We start from the raw sequence: 22,131 nt of genomic DNA on the forward strand, positions 1-22,131 counted from the left end.
TTCTTTCAAAATTGTGAAAATGAAAAGTTGACCAAAGGCCATATGTTTCAAGGAGGAACAAGATAGAGTATATCTTTGTCAAAGTAAAGAATATTCCTATATACTTAATGTGCCAAGTCGAAAGAATACATCTGTCCTGCCTGGCCCTTGTAGTGAGTTAGTTTAACCTCTGTATTACATGGAAGGCCGATGCTTGATGGGCTGAGCCCATTCCAGAGGGAAGAAGTGCCATGGGCTAAGGAGGAAAAGAGGAAGGGCAAGGAAGACATTCCAGGGAGAGGCCAGAATGTGGAAAAAAGGAGAGGAGGATAAGGGAGGGATTTACTTCGCAGAGATGGTAGAGGCTCTGATACCAGGGGGGAAAAAGTTTTCAGGCCGCTGGCAGTGTTGAGGAGAATCTTGAAGTCCTTAGAAGTAACTTCTGGGTGACAGGGAGGAGGGGACTGCAGAGATTTTCAGGGGGCTTTGACTCCTGTCTGATTGATAGGGTCTCCTATCTTTATTGCTTTATAAAGTGCATTATGTTTCTCTCTCTTATTCTCTCATTAGGTTGTGAACTCCTAAAGACTTGACCATATTTTTTTACTGATACACATTTGTGACCCGTTAGATGTGGTGGGCATGGGGCTAGTTACACAAAGTGTTGGAGAAGCATTTGGCTACCTCTTGCAGCCACACCAACAGGTCTGTCTGTCTGTAGCTGGAAATAAAAGAGCGACGTGTCCCTAGTTATAATTGCAGCTAGGGAGAAATTCTCATGTATGTAGGAGGAAATAAATAAACTTGAAATTAATGGTAGGAATGTGGGATTAGGTTTTTAAAAGCAATTCTTATAAGCTTTCTTGTTAAATCTGATGGTTGTTTTTTTTTTTTTTTTTTTTCAGAAATAAAAATGGAAAGAAGGCTGGTGCACAGGAAGCTGTACCTGCTGTTCAGGACAGTGCTGTTCACCCACTATAGGGAGTGGGGCTGCTGATCTCGCCACTGTCCTTTATCTTGTGTAACGCCGTTGCTTCCTCCCTATTGTATCTGCTACAGGACATCTGAATTGTGGAAAGAAACAATGTGGGAGTAAAAATGAAAAGATGACAGTTTCTAAAATGCTAGAATGATGAATAAGTCTCAGTAGGGCTCTGGAGTAATAAGTTCTGACACTTATTTCCCCAAATAAAGCACTCTGAAAGGTTACGGTTTACCCTGCAAGAGATTGCTTAGTAAATTTCACAGACAATGATTTTGGGAGGAAAATTTGTTACAAAGCGTTCAAGGGTTAGATTTAGAGATGTCATACAATCATTGGGTAACTAAGGACCACATGCCAACTTAAAAGTTAGCCAGTTCTCTCACCTCCTTTTAGTTGAGCATAACGGGCCCTAGGCTATATAGGGGAAGAATTTATTACTGTTACAGAGTGGGCAAGGAATACAAATTTGTGAAACTTCATACTGGAGATCCATAGAAACCATCATAGGAAAGAGGGGAAAAGGGAAGAGAGAGAGAGAAAAGAGGGAAAGTGGACAGCAGAGAAGTCACAAGAGCTGGTGGGGAGAAGACAGAAGGAAAACAAGGAGAAAGGGACATTTGGAGAGGAACCGATTTGGATTCCTGCCCGCCTTGCCTGGGCCTCCCTCCACAGGAGAGCTGGCCACACGGTCCTGCCACTCTGGCCATCAGTGATTGCACAGGGCTGGGTGTCTGGCCCAAAGGCAGTCAACCTCCAAACTGGCTAGCAGCCCGTGAGGGAGCCTGACACAAAGTGTTTGTTTTATTATGGGATCCTCTCTTGGTGGCTGGAATGCAAGAGCACAGATTTAGTTAGCAGTTCACAGCCGGGACAGGAGCTGAAAGCTGGTCAGGGAAGGTAGTAAGCAGAAGCCATGAGGTGGCCCTGAGAAGGGTGGAGAGTGGCAGGAACTCTAGAGGCAGAATAGCAGGTGACTGATGCTGAAGGCGGATAAGCACCCAGTCACAAAAGCTACACTGGGTACTCGTGGCCTGCTAGCTTCCAAACTCAAACTAGCTTCCAAACTCAAACTCTCTGAGGCCTAGTGCCAAGAGTGAATTAAGGTCAGTAGTGGGAGAAGTCTCCTCAGGGAAAGGGAATCAAGTTATGCATTGCCTGAGAATTTAAATATAATAATAATATCAGTCTGCTTGTTATTATTAACAAAATCTGGCACTTCTAAGCAACGTTTGTGATAAAACAGTCCTAGAAAAATCTGGATGTTGATCTAAATTGTTAACAGTTGCTGCAGTTCTTGTTGAATTTTAAGAATGTATACATAAGATCCAGTTTAGCACATTTTAATACTCTTCTTTGAGGGGAAAAAGTATACTGCATAGAAGTTAATTTGGAGAACTCTCCATCATATAGTCAGCTCTCTGTATATGTGGACCTCATTTATTTCAAGAGTGAATTGATTGTGGTTCAAACTGTCTTGCAGCACAGTTTCTGTCAATAACTCCAACATTTAATAATTTGCTGCATTTAAATAGTAGATTTGAAGTAAACATTAGCTCAGTTGTTAGAAAGTAACAGACCTTAAGTTATTTTCCTGTGACTGCTTAAAAGTTTTGTGTTTAAAATTTAAAGCACATGTACACCAAAAACTATAAAACATTACTAGAAGAAATGAAAGAAGATACAGACGAATGGAAAGATGTCCCATATTTATGGATTGGAAGACTTAATAATATTATTAAGAAGTCAACTACCCAAAGCAATCTACAGGTTCAGTGTAATTCCTATCAAAATCATGAAGTTATTTTTTGCAGAAATAGAAAAATCCATCCTAAAATTCACACGGAATACCAAGGAACCCTGAATAGCCTCAAAATTATCTTGACAAAGAACAAAGTTGGAAGTCTTTTGTTAAAAAAATTTTTTAATGTTTATCTATCTTTGAGAGAGAGATAGGCAGAGCATGAGCATGAGCTGGCCAGAGAGAGAGGGAGAACAGATTGTGAAGCAGGCTCCAGACTCTGACCTGTTAGCACAGAGCCCAACACAGGGCTCGAACTCACAAACTGCAAGATCGTGATCTGACCCAAAGTCAGACACTTAACTGACTGAGCCACCCAAGCACCCCTAAAGTTGGAAATCTTAACACTTTTCTGATTTCAAACATATTACGAAGCTACAGTTATCAAAACAGTGAGGAACCAGCATAAATACAGATGTATAGACTAACGAAACAGAATAGACAGCCCAGAAATAATCCCTTACATACATGGGTGAATAATCTTTACCAAGGATGTCAAAGCCACTCAATGAAGAAAGACAGTCCCTTAACAAGTGACATTGGGAAAACTGGACATCCACCCACATGCAAAAGAATGAAGTGGCACCCTGAATTACACCATATACAGAGAAAGGTTGGGAGGGGGAAGCTTTTTAAAAAAAACATACTACTATGAAAATTCCCTTGCCCAAAATTTAGTCCATAGCCTATATAAGATTACCTATTAAGGACAAATAGAAATCTTAAAAGTCTTCTGCACAAATAATAGTAAAAAAGTTTTAGCAATCTGTGTGGTTAACCTAACTTGTTCCATCTGCCAGAAACACAATTAGATCCAACTGTTCTTTTACTCATGAGGTTTGTGTTATCATACCTGTCTCATGGCTAAAATGTGCAAATCAGAGCTGTAAGATTTTTGTTTGTGTCTATATGTTTATATATATCTACATATATATGTTATATATGTGTTACCTTCCTACCTCTGGATGGTATTGCCAAAAATAAGTTGTAAAAGAGCTCTATTTAATTGCCTTAAAATAATAGGCACTTACAAAAATTAAGACTAGTCAAATGAGCTTATGTTGTCTCTATTAGATATTTAAGATTATAAAAGTTTGAAATCATCCTAAGAACAGAACATAATAAAAATAAATTGCTTGGTGTAGGTTAAGCACAGAAGTAGAGAAAGAGACACACAGAGTGAAAAGCTACATTTAATGTATAGATGCTTTGCTTCTGTGATGTTTGATGTTACAAAAATTGTCAGTAAGAGAAATAACTTAAGTTGATGTCTAATGGTGTCTAATGTCTCATGAAATGTTCATAAACAATCTAAACAGAATCATTTAGGACATGTGAATTAAATACATGTAAGTGGAATAAGTTTAGAAATGAACTTTTCCACAATGATTATGTTTTATAAAACATGTCTGCCTAAAAATAGTTTCCAAAATCTTTTTGGGAAGTTAAATCTTTAAAGTTATACTAAGTAAAATTAAATTGATATACTAGATATTTATTGAATACCTAGATCATTTCCAGTCAGATAAAATGCTGAAACTTTAAATGCTAAATATAAATTTATCAACTTTGGCTTCTTATCATAAAGAGACAAAAGATATTTAGGTCCGTTAATAACACATTCTTCTTGCCACACTGAAAAAATTGTCTATGGAAAAGCATATGCTTCTAGAAATAATGAAATGATATGTTATATCATTTCTACTAGTTATATATACTACAGAATATTGGTGTGTAACAAACACCTCACAATAGTCAGCTTCCTAGTTTTCACTAAAATTAGGTCTCCTAAGAGTTAAATATTCTAATCAATATATGTGATTAAAAGTGCTAGAGATAATAATGAAAAAATCTGCAGGCAAAATATACAAATAAGGTAGGATATGTTTTTGGCAAAAAAAAAAGATATGAGGGATGAAGATGTATTTTTGTTAAGGAAAGTGGAAAGTAATATTGTCCTAGTTTAGAGGCTACTTAAAGTTTGTTTCCAAATTAAAAAATAACAACAGGAGGATAAAGGACAAAAACGAAACAGATCTAGAAAAGCTGGGAAGAAGACAAGGAGAGAAAATTGTATTTTATGTTGTTAAGCTGGCCAAAATTAAATGAATTTATTATAAGGGTTTAAAAAAACCAGCCTTAATATCACGAGCATACCTATGCACAGAAAAAGAATGTCAACCCCAAATATGCCTCTTTGGCATAAATTTATTTAGAGCTGAAGGCGATGAAGAAGCAGCAAAAACACAAAAAGCTACTCCTTTTCATCATCAAGGCAGGACAGAAACTCTCCTGTTGCTGCAGGCAGACTCTTATCACTTTAGAGAAGGCACCAGAGAAATCTGCAAACAATCCCGCTCCATTCCGTTTCCTCCTGCCTATTTACCTTTCAGCAGGATTTATTAGAAATGGAAATCATCAAACCCCATGCCAGACCTGCCAAATCTGGCACTTTGGAGGTAGGACCCAGTGGAATGTGTTTTAACAGGTTTTCCAGAGGATTCTGATGCTCTGGACTAAAATAGTACCCTGCCATTTACCGGGATTGGTTCAGGAACGGGCATTCAATCCAGTTCTTGCTAATGAGACATAACATCCCCTAGGAGAACTGGGAAAACTGTTCTTGCTTCTGCGTGAAAATCAAAGAAAGTCAGTGTGTTTCATCTCCCTCTGAACGTTGTGCCTGGTTACTTAGAAATATTGCAGTTATGGTGCTTCAAACCCAGGAATGACAAAACACTGAGAGTGGCAGAGCAGAAAGATGGAAAATATCTGCATTCTTAATAGCATCATGGAACTACAGCCTGCCCTGAAACTTATTCCACCACTAGACATCCTGCTGAGTCAAGAAATATCCTTTTTTAATTTTATGTTTATTTTTGAGAGAGAGAGAGAGAGAGCGCCAGCGAGGAGGGGAGAGGGAGGGAGGGAGGGAGGGAGGGGGAGAGAGAGGGAGAGAGAGAGAGAGAGAGAGAGAGAGAATATCTCAAGCAGGCTCCTTGCTGTGCAGGCTCCTTGCCCAATGCAGGGCTCAATCCCACAACTTTGTGATCATGACCTGAGCTGAAATCAAGAATTGGCCGTTCAACTGAATAAACCCAGGCGTCCCAAGAGATATCCTTATTTTTAAAGAGAATTTGAGTCAGGGTTTCTGTAACTTGCTATCAAACATATCTGATAGTCTGATACATTAGATTTGCTAATATTTTAATTTGGATTTTTAAATGATTATTCATTAGTAAAAATGATCCAAGATTTATTTCATTTTATTTTTGCTGGCATTGTTAGCTTTCAGTATCAGGATTAAATTTCTTCATAAAGTAAATTGGGAAGCTTGTCATGATTTTTATTATCTGAGTAATTTAAATAACTCAAGAATTAGCTGTCTTTTAAGATATGTTCGATTTTCTGGTAAAGTAATCTGAATCTAGGGGCTTTTTTCAAATTAGATCTTTTGCTACACTTTCAAGTTCTTTGATTATTTGGCTAATTTCCTCTCTTTGTGAGCAATATTAATAATTTATATTTTTAAAAAATCTGTCTATTTCAGAGCGCCTAGCTGGTTCAGTGCCTGGAGCATGTAACTCTTGATCTCGGGGTCGTGAGTTCAAGCCCTATGGTGAGCTTAGAGCTTACTTAAAAAAAAAAAAAAAAAACTGCCTATTAATTTATTGGCATATATTGGAAATCTCAGAATTAAAAAAACTTTATTTTCAGTGCCGTTCCCTTTCTCATTATATATATTTATGTTTACTTGCCCCTTTTTCCCTTGGTCAGACTTGCTAATGAGTTTTGTGCCATACCATTCACAGACCAAAAAAAATCATATTATTTTATTTATCTGGCCTATGAAGTTTTGTTTTGCTATGCTTTCTAGTTGATTAATTTCTTCTTTTGTTTTTATTCCTTTCTTTCTCCTATTCTCTTGGTTTATTTTGATTTGTGTGTGTGTGTGTTTTGATTGAATGCTTAGGTCATTTATTTTCAGTCTTCTGTTTATAGTAGTGAGATCACTAAAAGCTCTGAATTTTCTTCAGTTAAAGTTTTTGTGGTATCCCATAAGTTTTGAAATGTAGTGGTTTTATTAATTTCTAAACATTCTGTGTTTTCGTGTTGGTTTACACTTTAACCAAGAGTTACTTAGAAAACTGTTTTGTAATGTTCCTGTGATTGGATTGGGTTTACTATCTTTTTCTTATTAATTTCTTATTTTATTGCAATTTGATCTGTAGCATATGAAGCATATGAACATGAAGCATATGAAGGTTTTATTTGCAGCCTAGGCTTTGATGAATGTTTATTAACCTCCAATGGCTACTTAAAAACAATGGATAGTGTCTGTTTAAAGGATAGGACAAATGTCTACCTATGTACACCTGTCTTTCTGTCTGTCTGTCGGTCGATGATTGCAACCCTCCTCCCACTACCTAAGCTTATTAAGGTCTTCCCTCTTCTCCTTACTCTTTCTCTTTGTACATCATCGATCTCTGCTTCTCTTCTGGCCATTCTTTTAGCATGCAAACGTGCTCTAGTACAGTTCTCTACAATAGGAATAGAGTGTGAGCCACACCTGTGATTTAAAATTTTATGGTAGCCATGTTAAAATAGTAAAAAGAAAGGCAAAATGAACTGTATTATATTTTACTTAACCCTACATATTAAAAATCATCATTTTAATATGCAATTAATGTAAAGATGATTAATGAGATAATATTTTTTTGTATCAAGTCTTTGAAAACTAGTGTGTAATTTGCACTTATGGTGGATCTCGCCCTGCACAGGCACATTTCAAGGGCTCAGTCACCACCTGTGACTAGTAGCTACCATATTAGGCAGCTGAGTTTAGAAGTCCCAGCATTTCCTCCTGCTATCACTTGTTTCTCTGTTCCTCTCTTTTTCTCTTCCTCTATCCATTAAAATGCATCTTGTTAAATCCAGTGGAAGCTTGTCTTCACTTTCAATGTGTTTGACAAAGTTGATCACTTTTTATGGAAACCTTTCTTTCTCTGCTTCCATAATACCAGAGTCTCCTGTTTTTGTTTTTGTTTTTTTTCCTCTTCTCTCCTGGCTTCTCTGTTTCCTTTACTAACTCCTCATCTCTTCTCTGATTTCTGCATGCTTCTCAGGGCACATTCCTTGACCATTTCATTTATCCACATTTCCTTTGGTGATGATATCAGTGAGTCCTGTGACCTTAAGTAACCTCTGTGTGCTGATAATGCTCATTTGTATCTTCAGCCAGACTCCAGATTTGTATTGCCACCTATCTGCCCATTTGACGCCTTGCCCTGAGTTGTATGTTGTAGACATACAACATATGCCCCAAATATAATTCTGAATTCCCTCTCTTCCCCATGAAAACACATTTGATACAAAACTGAGCATCCTCAGTTTTCTCCTTCTCTCTAGAAGAAAGTGATCCTGACTCTTTTGACTCACTTCCCAAGAGGAAGTCCAAGTGATCCTGCTTCCCACGTGTGTCTTGTAACTGTTCACTTCCCTCCATCTTTACACCCAGCCCAGGGATTTAGGTGTTTCAGTTATTAATTTATTTTCCTCTAGATAAAAAGCCACCTTTCTTTGACCTACTTTGTGATCCGGGAGCTGTACTCTGCAAACTCTAGTTTTTCTCTGCCAGCAGGGTTGATGTTAGGCTCCTTCTAGGGGTGGAGGGTGTGCTGAAGGAATTCTCAAGGGTGGAAGGGACTTAACTTCTTCCTGTTTTTGTTTTTGTTTTTCTTCCTTCCCATGACTGTGAATGGATCAGCACACAGCTGGCCCTAGGAGTGTTCTTTGTGGTAGTTGGTTGCTCACCAGTGGCTCCAGAGACTAAATGTCCTCTGAAAGGTTTCTTCTTCATCCCGGAGACGGGTGGCATGTTTCTTTAGCAGCTAAGCCACCCTAGAGAGGCCTGAATCTTAGGCTGGTACATCCCTTCTCTATATTTTGAAGTTTCTTCCTTGTTTACCATTCCCTCAGCCCTAAGTGTGATAGCCATGGTCTGTGGTTGCCACATCTATAACACCATAAATTTTTCTTTTACCGTTTTCAGTAGCTAGCCACCTTTTAACCAAACGAATAGTTCTTTCTATTATGCTTTTCCTGTGTGAATAGCTGGTGATTTCTGTCTCTTGACTGGACCCTGAGTCAAGTAGAAATTGGTCCCAGGCATAATCCTACGACAAAAACTCAGTGATTGTTTTGGGGGGTTGATTTGGTCTGAGCCCCTTGCCAGTGGGAAATACAATACTGGTAATACATGGCATTCGATGGCATCATAATGAAATGATCACACATGGTTGATTTTGATGAAATGCCAACTGAAGCATGTGCGATGGGAGCTGCTGCCCTTAACAGTGGTGATCACCCCAAGGGCCACAGTGTAGGTTGGTTGTATAGTGGAGTGGTTACAGAAAAATGAAACTCTAAGATCCCTGAACTATGGGTTCAGTTCTTGGTTTGAGGCTCAGAGAGCTTCCATGGCAGACCTGAAAGGACTTTATTTCTCATAGCCACAGGGCTGATATAATTGAAAATCAAATGCAAAACTTAATTTTGTCGGTTGCAGAATTCCATCAGCTTTCACAGCCTTGCCAGTGTGAAAGGAACCAGAAAGGATCTGAAAAGAATAGGATTCTCAAACTTGAAATAGGGAGTTCTGGTGAGACTCACATGAAACAGAATCTTGAGTCACTCTGAGTCTCCCTTGCCTGATCTTCTGTACCTGAGGAGTCTTCCCTTCCCCCCGCCCCAAACCCTGTAATCCCCTCAACTGGAACTAATACCTCATAAAAGAGAGGATGCCTGGGGCGCCTGGGTGGCTCAGTCAGTTAAGCATCCGACTTCGGCTCAGGTCATGATCTCACGATTTGCGAGTTGGAGCCCTGCATTAGGCTCTGTGCTGACACCTTGGAGCCTGGAGCCTCCTTCAGATTCTGTCTCCTCCTTTCTTTGCCCCTCCCATGCTCATGCTCTGTCTCTCAATAATAAATAAAAATGTTAAAAATTTTTAAAAAATTAAAAAAAGAGAGGATTCCCATGCTCCTTAAAACCTGTATCAATTACCCCTTATTGCCAGTAGACTCACAACTAGGGTTCAATGTCATCATGTTCTAGTGGCCTGGCAGCATCAGAGTCTCTAAATATAACTGGTGCCCAGCCCAGGTTCCCAGAGCTGCCCCTTGTTCCAGAGAGTCATCCCCTTTGCTCTACAGGGTCTGTCTGGGCCCAGAGAATCTCAATAAACTTTTAGACTCAAGATTCTCAACCAGTGTCTTTCAGCACCATGGTTTCAAAAACTAAATCTCAGAAGTAATTTTCGGTCTCTTACATAGAAGAAGTCTCCTTAAAGAGACATATCTCTGGTGACTGCTTTTAGTCCCGGACCCGTGGACCTTGTCTCCTTCCTTAGCTTTCAGACTGTTTGTGTGATCTGTAGGTTGCATATAGATATAAATCTGGGGCATATAGGATAGGGCTTTTGGCAGAGGCAGTGCTCTCTTTCTTGGCTATTTGTTCTTCCTCAGCTTTCTGAGCACTGAGTCATCTTTAGCAAATGGCCAGGACTTAGCCATTGAAAGAGAAGATCTCTATGTTCCACGGAGAAGGAATGTGGGCTTGTCGTAGTCCTTAGATACTGAGCTCAAGTGTTGCTAAGCTAAATTCTTTCATTGTACAGAGAGCTAGATAATGAAGGCTTTATCAACAAAGTCTTTACATGTACTACTCAGTCAGTGACTGACTCTTCCAGGACTCCCCATGGACAGAAAAGTTTATTTTTTTGCCTACTCACTTAGGTATGTTGTCAGTTCTTGTCAATAAGCTTTCAGCCTTTATTTCCATCTCATGTTAGTTGAGAGGACAGTTTCAGGGCAAACCAAACCATCAGTTCAGGCCTAGTTGGGAACCTGTTAACTTTGCTCTGTTCCATGTCTCATCTCTGGGATCAATACCTTGATCATAAAGGGAGCTGGGCGGGATATATGGCTGATTCATTTGTAATAGAGGATACACAGTCAGAAGCACACACTTCTTTTTTTTTTTAATTTTTAACATTTATTTATTTTTGAGAGAGAGAGAGAGAGAAAGAGAGAGAGAGACAGAGTGAAAGCAGGGAAGGGGTAGAGAGAGAGGAGACACAGAATCCAAAGCAGGCTCCAGGCTCTGAACTGTCAGCACAGAGCCCGACATGGGCCTGAACTCATGAGCTGTGAGATCATGACCTGAGCTGAAGTTGGACATTTAACTGACTGAGCCACCCAGGCACTCCCAGAAGCACACAATTCTCACTGGAAGAGCTGGATCATTGGTGTTGGCTTTTTATATAAAGGCAGATTTGCTTGCTATTTAACGAGACTTACTGAATATTTATAAATAGTTACAAAGTTAAATTATTCATGCATATAGTTTCCCTCCCCTTTTTACTCCTCATTCACTTGTTCATCCATTCAGCACACATTTATCTCTCTATGTGCAAGCCATTGTGCATGGTGCTGGTAATAAGACCTCAGTGAGCTTGTGTAATGCTTTTTCCTTACCTCTTCTCAATGTTTTCATCCTTTTTCCTTTAAATATTTCTTTTGTCTTACCCATTTTTTTCTTTTACATGTTTTTTTTTTTTTTTTGAATCTTTATTTCAGAGAGAGTGCAAGAGCAGGGAAGAGGGCCAGAGGGAGAGAGAGAATCTTAAGGAGGCTGCATGCTCAGCGTGAAGCTGGACATGGGGCTTGATCCCACAACCCTGGGATTATGACCTAAGCCTAAATCAAGAGTTGGATGCTCAATGGACTGAGATACTCAGGTGCGCCTCTTTTACATTGTTATTCAAGCATATAATAAAAATAATTTGCTACCTATTAAGATACAGCGAATTCAAATCAGGAAGATTTGAGTAGTTCTTGTAGCCATCGTGGGCCACACCCCTGTTTATCTCGGTCACTAACAATGCCTGCTTGTGGGACAGCATGTGGGTATACTAGCAGTGCTAGCTGCCTTACTGAGACCGACTCCCTGAGGCTGGATTCTACGCTCTGACCATCTGCTCCTTCAGATCTCATCCATCTTTGTCCTCCTCTAGCATGGGGATAACTCCCATTTCCCTCAGAAACACTGAGTTTTAGAGTATTCTCTCTGCACAGCTACCTTGCCCATGTGGAGTCTGGAAAATTTCATCACCGAGAGGTGTATCACCCACTGATAAAAGTTTGGGAACGCCTCAGTAAGCACAATCTGTAAAGACATAAACGCATGTCTTTACTTTTCATCTAGAATGGATTCTCGAGGGTTGGGGGGACTTTGGCTTTGTACTTTCTTATAGCTACATAGCACATGATCTCTTTTACTTGCCCAGTAAGTGTGTTGTGGTTACTTAGTAAATATTTATGATAGCAGTGAATAAAAACTAAGAAGCTAGGCTGGGTATTTCAGTGGTCAGGTGGACGAATTCTGTTAGAACAAACTTTTCCTCCTCCTTTTCCAAGCGTGTATTTGTTTTGTGTTTCAGCCTTGTGTCCTAAATTGGAGCTAGAAACTGTGGGTCAAAGGAGGAAACAACCACTGAAAATTAACAAGGCAAGAGATGGGGGCTATGCGTACCTTAGGCTTTCATAATACGTTTCATAATACATATTTAGTGAGGACATGATATTCCCATTGTCTTGGCCCATACACACTCTGCAGGGCAAGTAGTGACTAGCTGGAGGAAGGTGCAAATCAGCAGAGTCCAACTGAGGGATGTGCTGTCACTAACAGGCCACTGGAACACACTGAAAGTTAACCCCAGTTATGGGCCTATTGGCAATTAGGGCGATTGGAGTAGGTTTTAAGGAACATGGCTGACCTCTCTTTTGTGAAGTATCTGCTCCAGGTTAGGTAATTGCAGGGCTTTTGTAGGGTGAGGGAAAGACTCCTCATATGTAGAAGAGCAAGTAATGTTTTTTTTTTTCCTAGAAATTAATTTGCATTTATGCCTATGACCCATTTCAAGTTGATTTTGTGTAAGGTGTGAGGAATAGGTCAAGGCCTGTCTTTGCATTTATGTATGTATGCATTTATTTGCATCTGAATATCCAAATGTTTCAGCATTGTTTGTTAAAAAATACCATAGTTTCTCCATTGAATTGTTTTGCAGCATATCAAAGAACAATTGACCATAAATAGAGGGTGGATTTCTGGACCCTCAACTCTATTTCATTGATCTATATTTCTATCCTTTTGCTAATATCACTATGTCTTGACTACTGTTTACTCTTGAAATTAGGTAGTATGAGACCTCCAACTTTGTTCTTTTTCTATTTTTGTTTGTTGTTGTTGGCTCTTTGTCTGTTGTTGTTGGCTCTTGTGGTTCCTTTGGCTCTCCATATAAAATTTTGAATCAGCTGCCTGTATCAACAAAAAAATCCTGCAGAATTGTGATTGGGATTGCACTGACTCTGTACATTGGTTTGGAGAGACTGTTACCTTGACAATATTGAATCTTCAAGTCCATGACTATTGTACATCTCAGCATTTATTTAGATTTTCTTTGGTTTCTTCCATCAATCTTTTGTAGATTTTAGCAGACAGATTTTGCACGTGTTTTGTTAGGTTTATACCTGAGTACTTTGCTTATTTTGGATACTAGTATAGATAGTATTTTTTAAATTTGAAATTCCAGTTGTTCATTGCTTGTATATAAGAATAAGATGGACTTTTGTCCTGCCACCTTCCTAACTCACTAGTCTCAGGCACATTATGTCTTTGAAATTTTTGATGTACCCAATCATGTTATCTGTAAATAAAGATTTTTTTCCATTCCAATTTATGTGTTCTTTACTTCTTTTTATTGCATTATTATACTGGTTAGGACATTCAGTACAGTAATGAGTAGGAGGGGTCAGAGGGCATCCTTTCCTCATTGCCAATCATAGGAGGAAATCATCAAGTCTTTCATCATTAAGTAAGAAGTTAGTTGCAGGTTTTCCATAGATGCCTTTTATTAGGTTAGGGAAGTTCCATTCTATTCTGAATTTGCTGACAATTGTTATCAAATGGATATCGAATTTATTCTAATGCTTTTCCTGAATCCAGTAAGATACTCACATGGTTATTCTTCTTGAGATTTTTGACAAGGCGAGTTGCATCAGTTGCTTTTCAAATGTTGAATAAGCCTTGGATTCCTAGGATAAAATCCACTTGGTTGTGTCATATTATCTTTTTTATATATTGATGATTCAATTTGTTAATAATTTGTGAGATAATCATGTTTTTTAAAGTTTTTTTTTAAAGTTTATTGATTTATTTTGAAAGAGAGTGCACATGAGCAGGGGAGGGAGAGAGAGAGAGAAAGAAAGAATCCCAAGCAGGCTTAGCACTGTCAGTGCAGAGCCTGATGTCGGGCTCTATCATGACCTGAGCCAAGGTCGGAGTTTAACCGACTGAGCCACCCAGGTGCCCTTTTTGTAAGATTTTTGTATCTTTGTTCATGAGGGATATTCATTTGAAATATTCTTGATTGTAATGTCTTTATATAATAATTTATTGGGTAATAAAATACTAGCCTTACAAAATGAATTGAGAAATTTTCCTTCATCTTCTTTTTCAGGAAGAGATTGTATAGAATTACTATTTCTTCCATCAGTATTTGGTCAACTTCACCCTCTGGGCCTGGAGTATCCTTTTTAGAAGGCTTAAAATGACAAGTTCAGTTTCTTCAATAAATATTATAAGAAATAAGAAGATTTCTTTAATAGAAATGCATCTATTCCTTACTGAATGAGTTTGATAGTTTACTAAAGAATTTCATCTAGGGGTGCCTGGGTGGCTCAGTCAGGTAAGCTCTGACTTTGGCTTAGGTCATGATCTCACAGCTTGTGGGCTCGAACCCCACATTGGGCTCTATGCTGACAGCTCAGAGCCTGGAGCCTCCTTCAGATTCTGTGTCTCCCTCTCTCTCTTCTACTCCCCCACTCATGCCCTATCTCTCTCTCTTTTTCTCTCTTCTCTCTCTCACAAAAATAAACATTAAAAATTAAAAAAAATAAAGAACTTAATCTATATTATCAAATTTATAAAAGTGGAGTTTTTCATAGAATTTCCCTTAAGACCTTTTAAGTGTCTATGGGGTCAGTAGTAATTTACCTTCTTTTATTCTTCATTATGGTAACTCATGTCCTCTCTATTCTTGGTCAGCTTAGTGAGAGGTTTATCAATTATACTGAATTTTTCAAAGAACCAGCTTTTGTTATCAATTTTCTATTCTCTTTCTATTTTCTATTTTAATTGATTTCTGCTCTTACCTTCATAATTTCCTTCCTTTTTCTTGCTTTGGGTTTATTTTGCTCTTTTTTCCTAGATTTTTAAAGTGCAAGATTAGATCATGGAATTAAGACAGACTTCTTTTCCAACATAAGCATTTAATGCTATGAATTTCCTTTGAATCACTGTATTAAGTGCCTCCCACAAATTCTGCTATATTTGTTGTATTTTCATTTTCATTCAGTCTCCCTCCTAATTTCCCATGTGACTTTCCCTTTGACCTATGAGTATTTTAGAAGAATGTTATTTGGTTTCCAAATATTTGGGAGATTTACTAGGTATCTTTCTTTTATTAATTTCTAATTCAATCCCATTATGATCCAAGAAGATATTTTATATGATTTCAATTATTCTAAATTTATTAAGGTTTGTTTTATGGCCCAGATTATGGTCTTTTATTGTGAATATTCCATGTATACTTAAAAAAATGTGTTTTCTGTTATTGTTGGGTACAGTGTTATATAAAGGTTAATTATGTCAACTGGTTTATAATATTGTTCATGTTTTTTGTATTGGCCACTGACAGGTTTTTCTATTTCTATCAATTACTGTAAGAAAGATGTTAAAGGCTCTAAATATAATTGTGGATTTATCTACTTCTCATTCCATTTCTGTGTCTGCTTTAAGTCTTTGGAAGTTCTCTCATTAGGTAAATACACATTGAAGATAATTGTTATTATTATTATTATTTATTATTTGTGAGAGAGAGAGAGAGAATTGACCCTTTTCTCATTATGAAATACATATTTTTTATCTTTGATAATATACCTTATTTTGAAGTCTACTTTGATACTAATATAGTCACTCCATTTGTCTTTTTTTTTAAAGTTTATTTATTTATTTTGAGAGAGAGAGGAAAGAGAGAAGGGGAGGGGCAGAGAGAGAAGGAGAGAGAGGTAATCTCAAGCAGGCTCCACACCAGCAGGGCTGAGCTCAATGAGGGGTTGAACTCACAAACCAGGAGATCATGACCTGAGCTGAAACCAAGAGTCAGATGCTTAACCGACTGAGCCACCCAGGTGCCCACCATTTGTCTTTTAACTAATGTTTGCATGCTGTCTCTTTTTTTATCTTTTCACTTTTAACCCATTTATATTTTTATTCTTAAAGTAGGTTTCTCATAGATAGCATATATTGTGTTATTGTTTATTTTTAATTCAATCTGACAAAATTTAACTAGTATGTTTAGATCATTTACACTTAATGTACTTACTGATATGCTTAGATTTGTTTTATTATTTATTTTCCAGTTGTCCCTCTGGTTTTCATTGCCTGTTCCTCCATTCTATTGATCTTTCACTAGGTTCACTGACTCTTTTCTTTCTTTTCTTCTCCATTTTGCCCTTGAGGCTTCAATTGAAGTATTCATTTCAGACATTGTATTTTTTCACATCTAAAATTTTCATTTGGTTCTTTAAAACTTAAAATAAAATGGATTTCACTTTTTAGAGCAATTTTAGGTTCACAGCAAAATTGAGAAGAAAGTACAGGGAGGTCTCATATGTCCTCTGCCCCTATACATGCACAAATTCCCCCATAATCAACATCTGGCATGAACGTGGGACTTTTGTTACAATTGATGAATCTATATGATACATCCTTATCACCCAAAGTCCATAGCTTATGTTAGGATTCACTCTTGGTGTTGTACGTTTCATAGGTTTTGACAAATGTATAATGATGTGTATCTACCTTTATAGTTTTGTACAGAATAGTTTCACTGCCCTAAAAATCCTCTGGGCTCTAGTTATTCATCCCTCACCCCTCCTCTAAGTCCTTGGTAACCACTGATCATTTTCCTGTATCCATAGATTTGCCTTTTCCAGAATGTTTTATAGTTGAAATCATACAGTATGTAGCGTTTTCAGATGGGCTTCTTTCACTTAGAAATATGCACTTAAGTTTCTTCCATGTGTTTTCATGGTTTTAGAGCTCATTTCTTTTTAGTGCTGAATAATATTCCATTGTGTGAATGCACCACAGTTTATCCATTCACCTGCTAAAGGGCATCTTGGTTGGTTCTAATTTAGCAATTATAAAGCTGCTATAAACATTGTTATGCAGGTTTTTTGTGGATATAAGTCTTTAACTTATCTGGGTAAATGCCTAACATACATTTAGTTTTATAAGACAGTTTTGTGTTTGTTTGTTTGTTTGTTTTACAGTTTCTATTTCTCTGTCTGTATTTGTTTTTTTTCAACATCATTAATATTTACTTCCCATAGCATAGTTATAATAGCTTCTTGAAGTCTGTATCTTGGTCATCTCAGTGGGTGGCATTTGTTGGTTGTCTTTCCCTTGTAAATTGATCTTTACCGGGTTCTTTGTGTGGTGAGTAATTTTGGATTGTATCCCAGACATTTTGAATATTGAATATGAATGATTCCCATTAAAATCCTCCAGAGAATGTTGACTTGTTGGATTATTTTAGCAGGTAGTCCACTTGGGTTATTTCAGACTGTCTGGCTGTATTCTGTGTGTGATAACTCCAATGTCATCTCTGTTTTTGGAAAATTTGCTGGGCTGCTTTGAATATGTTCCATGCATGTGCAGCTCAGGGTTAAACCCATGTCTTGTGCCAGTTTTTACACAGAATCGGGAGATCCCTTTCTCTAACTTCTCTAGCTCCCTTCTTTTTTAAAATGTTATTTTAATGTTTATTTATTTTTCAGAGAAAGAGAGAGCAAGCAGGGGGAGGGGTGGAGTGGAGACAGAGGATCCAAAGTGGGCTTTACCCTGAGAGCAGAGAGCCCAGTGTGGGGCTTTAAGTGGGGAACTGTGGAATCATAACCTGAGTCAAAGTCGGATGCTTAGATACTTAACTTAGATACTTACACCACTCAGGGGTGGCTCCTCTCTAACTCCTTTCTATTCGGGATTCCCCAACATTCCCCCACCTGCAGAGACTCCTTGGTCTTCTGGCCAGATAGGTGGGGTTCTCTCAGAGTCTTGGCTGGCTGTGTTGCTACACAATTCCTGTAATCAGGACTCCTTTTGGTGCTAAAAGGAGAGTGAAAAAAGGGAAAGTTTACTCAGCGATTTACTCCAATTCTCTTGGGACCACAAGAGCCAAGAAAAAATAAAAGTTTGTTTGACTAGAAAAACAGGGTTTTTATTGGGATATTAGCTGATCATGCCATTTGACACCCTCGCTGATTCTGCTAGGGTATCACCCTTTGGAAGCCCTGAGAGAAGGGATACACACACACACACGAAAGGAAACCCAGATTCTCTCCCATATTCTTTGCTCAAGGCACCGCCTTTCCCTGTCTTTCCAGAGGCAGGAACTTTTCTTGAGGTATTTGCTGTCTGTGGTACCGCCATTGCCACTCTGTCACATGACTGTCATTGGTTCAGGACTGTGAAAAAAAGAGGAAATAAAATGAGAGCCTCTGGGACACCTGGGTGGCTTAGTCGGCTCAGGTCATGATCTTGCTGCTGGTGTGTTCGAGCCCTGCGTCGGGCTCTGTGCTGAGGGCTTAGAGCCTGGAGCCTTGCTTCGGATTCTGTGACTCTCTCTCTCTCCCCCTTCCCTGCTCACACTCTGTCTCTCTGTCTCTCTCAAAAATGAATAACAATTTAAAAATTTAAAAAGAAATGAGAGCCCATCCCTGCACATATTGTTTTTCCAGCTTTTGACTCCCCTCCTTACTATGACTGGGTTTCTTTACTTTTCAGACTCTTTAAGTTGTTGCTTTTTGGGAGAGAGGGCAAGATGGCGGAGAAGTAAGGAGCTCTGTACTTGCACTCGCGCCCATACATCACACAGAAAAGATCTGAAGCCATTGGAAACCTTACAAAACCTGAGAGATAAGTTGTTGCTTTTTGCATTTCATCTGGAATTTGTCTCTGTGGTCAGCAGGAGAGACAGGTGCTAGTGAGCTGCCTCTTGACTGCACTTTCCTTTGTGCTTTCTGTCCACTGCCATCTCAACTGCCCCTGTCACAGTACAATGACAGACCCCTACCCCATCCTTGCAGTCTGCGAACGGAAACCACAGCTGTCCTTTTAAAACTATACCTTTCAACTTAGTGTTTTACTTGTGGTTTTCACATCCTGGCTAACTAGGTAAAGCTTGATGAGGAGTTGTAAAATGTAATCAAAGATGACTGATTGCCAGTGGAGTTTACCACTAAAATGTAAGTATGCAACCACACCAATAAATCCTCTGTCTCTCTGGTGTTTTTTGTTTTTAGTTTTTGTTTTTGTTTTTTGTTTTTCTTTCTTCTTTTTCAAATGTTTTATTTATTTCTAGGAGAGAGAGAGAGACAGCGTGAACAGGGGAGGGTCAGAGAGAGAGAGGGAGTCACAGACTGAAACAGGCTCCAGGCTCTGAGCTGGCAGTCAGCACAGAGCCCAACGCGGGGCTCAAACCCACAAACCGAAAGATCATGACCAAAGCGAAAGTCAGACGCTAAACCGACTAAGCCACCCAGGCGCCCCTTGTTTTTGTTTTTTGAGAGAGAGAGAGTGTATGTGAGTGGAGGTGGGGATGCTGATTGGGTGGGGAAGGAGAGAGAAAGAGAGAGAGAGAATCTTAAGCGCTTGGCGCTCAATCCCATGACTGTGAGATCATGACCTGAGCTGAAATCAAGAGTCAGAGGCTTAACTGGCTGAGCCACCCAGACTCCCCTCTCCTGTGTTTTCATTATTAGTCTTCCTCCTCCTTCCCAATCCACCTATTCAATCTCTAATTCATTCTTTTGCTCCCCTCCCACTATCTTTTCCCAACCAACCCACCCATGTTTATTCTTTCTGAAAGGACCTTATCCTTTACCAGAATTTCAACACTCACTTCTACCTTTACTTCACATCTCTCTATCCACAATTAAATCTCTCAGAAAGATCCACAATGAAATATCTCAGAAAAGTAAAGGTAAATATTTTCATATTCACTTAAAAAGGGATTATAGTTATTCTAGAAAATTTGCACATTTTCAAAAATTAAAAACAGAGTTTCCCAACAGTCTGACCAAAGAGAAACACTGTTACTGTTATATGGGTGGCCTTGAATGTAATTTTAAAATTTAAGTTAGAAAAAACTTATAAATTATCCATATCCTATGTAGAAAAAACAAAATATAAATAACCAAAAAGGAACAAAAATCTCCCATAATTCCACCCAGAGGTAAATACTGTTTTTAGTTCAGTGTGTGTTTACACACACACACACACACACACACACACACACACACATACACATACACACACACACAGAGGCACATGCACAAGTTTGTGTGGGTTGATTGGTTAGGGAGGGGAATTGGTTGGGCCTGAACTGGTATCAGAGCTTTGCTGTGTTGGAGGAAGGGGTGGGTGAAGCAGGTGTTGATTTACAAAGGTTGATTCGCATAAAGGATTTTTGATTTTATTATTTGGATGAAGCTTGAGATGGGAACTCCTGGTGAGCAAAATGTAGGGAATAGAAAGAATTTAGTCATGTGTGTTATGTGCCTTCTTGTTTCTTCTTCTTCTTCTTTTTTTTCCTTCTTTCCCCAAAAGCTCTCCCAGCTATTCTGTAAATTTTAGCCTGCGGAGACAGAGACTCTAGGCAAAAGGTTTAGATGACAAAGGAAGCAGGAATGGGAAGGGGCTTCTTTCATATTTCAGTCAGAACATGGTGGCTCTCCAGAGTAGTACACGCTGAAGTGAGCTCCATTTTGTGCTGAATTGATCTGTAGCTTCCTGAGCCTGGAAGAGGCAACCTCTTGTGTCAGAAACCAACATCCTCCCAGTAACTCTGGGCAGACTGTGGCAGAAGCCAAGGAGGGCTGCAGTGGAGGAACGTGAGAGCATAAATGAAGAGTACATTAATATAAGCAACTCATGGAGACTCTAAAAAAGAATGGGAGTAGTTTTACTGGGGAAGGGTCCTGGGGCCAAGAGTGTGAAGAAATATGCAAGTGTGTTTACTTCTATATCTATCCAACTTCAAAATTGGTACTCTTCCACACATACTATTGGTTAATCTTTTTTCTCAGTAATATATCTTGAACATCTTAATACAGAGATATTTTTATCATTTTAATGGCTGTATTGTATTCCATTATATGTGTTGTCTACATATGTCATAATAACTTTAACCATTCTCTACCTTTTAGGTTGTTTTTGGCTTGTTAGGATTATTATCAATTTATTTATTGTTTGTTTAAGAAAAAAGACAAAACACTGTTCAAGCTCTCATACTTTCAGTCTTAGAATCCTATTTGAGTCCCTTTTACTAGTTTGGTACCACTTAAAATGTTTTACCTATTTCTATACATCTTTTCTGTGTATGTTAAATCTATTCTCAGCCACCAGTACTGCCCCAAAGAGAAAAGCAAAATAGGCCTTAAGAGTGCCCATATATTGCTACCCTCTCTCCTGGCCTATCTCTAGGCACACTGTCAGGAAAGGGGCTCACAGACTTATATATTCTAAATACAAATTTTATAAAACTGAATAGACAAGACTTCCCAGGTACAATTTCATTTTAAAGGCAACAAAGAAGTCTTGGAGCCAAATGATTAAAACTCTTATGTGTATGGGAAAGGTGTTTTGTTTAGTTTACTTGGGTTTGGGGTGAGGTGGGGAGAAGGGTTGGGGAGCAGAGAAGAGGAGGTTGGAAGAGCAGAGGCACTGAGATACCCTTGAATCCCACAGAACATGACCTACTTTTTCCAATGAAAGATTGGTCCCGGGAGTACTGGATTTGAAAGGATCTCAGTGTCTTCCTCTAAAGGTTGTCATGGCAGTTAAGCTTAATGATCCATTCTTGTCATGATCAAAGACACTTTCATGATTTTTCCACCATGGAACCAAAATTTTGAGATTAAAAAAAAAAGTCAAACATGTATTAATTATCTCTGCTTCTAAAAATAGAAATATTTAAGAAGGTTTTTTCTAATAATCAAAGAAGTATATGCAGATTGTGCTAGGATTCAACGATTATAGGAATGAACAGAGTAGAGAGAGTCCCCAGAATTCAATCTCCAGATGCAAATTTTATCCTGTACCTGTATATCTACCCACCCCCCCACCCCCCAATACTTAATGGAAATGGAACTATACTATATTTTGTGAATTGCTTTTTTTC

The sequence above is a fragment of the Hyaena hyaena genome, unplaced genomic scaffold (genome assembly GCF_003009895.1).
Source record: "Hyaena hyaena isolate Hyena2069 unplaced genomic scaffold, ASM300989v1 scaffold_209, whole genome shotgun sequence".
NCBI classification, from domain to species: Eukaryota; Metazoa; Chordata; class Mammalia; order Carnivora; family Hyaenidae; genus Hyaena; species Hyaena hyaena.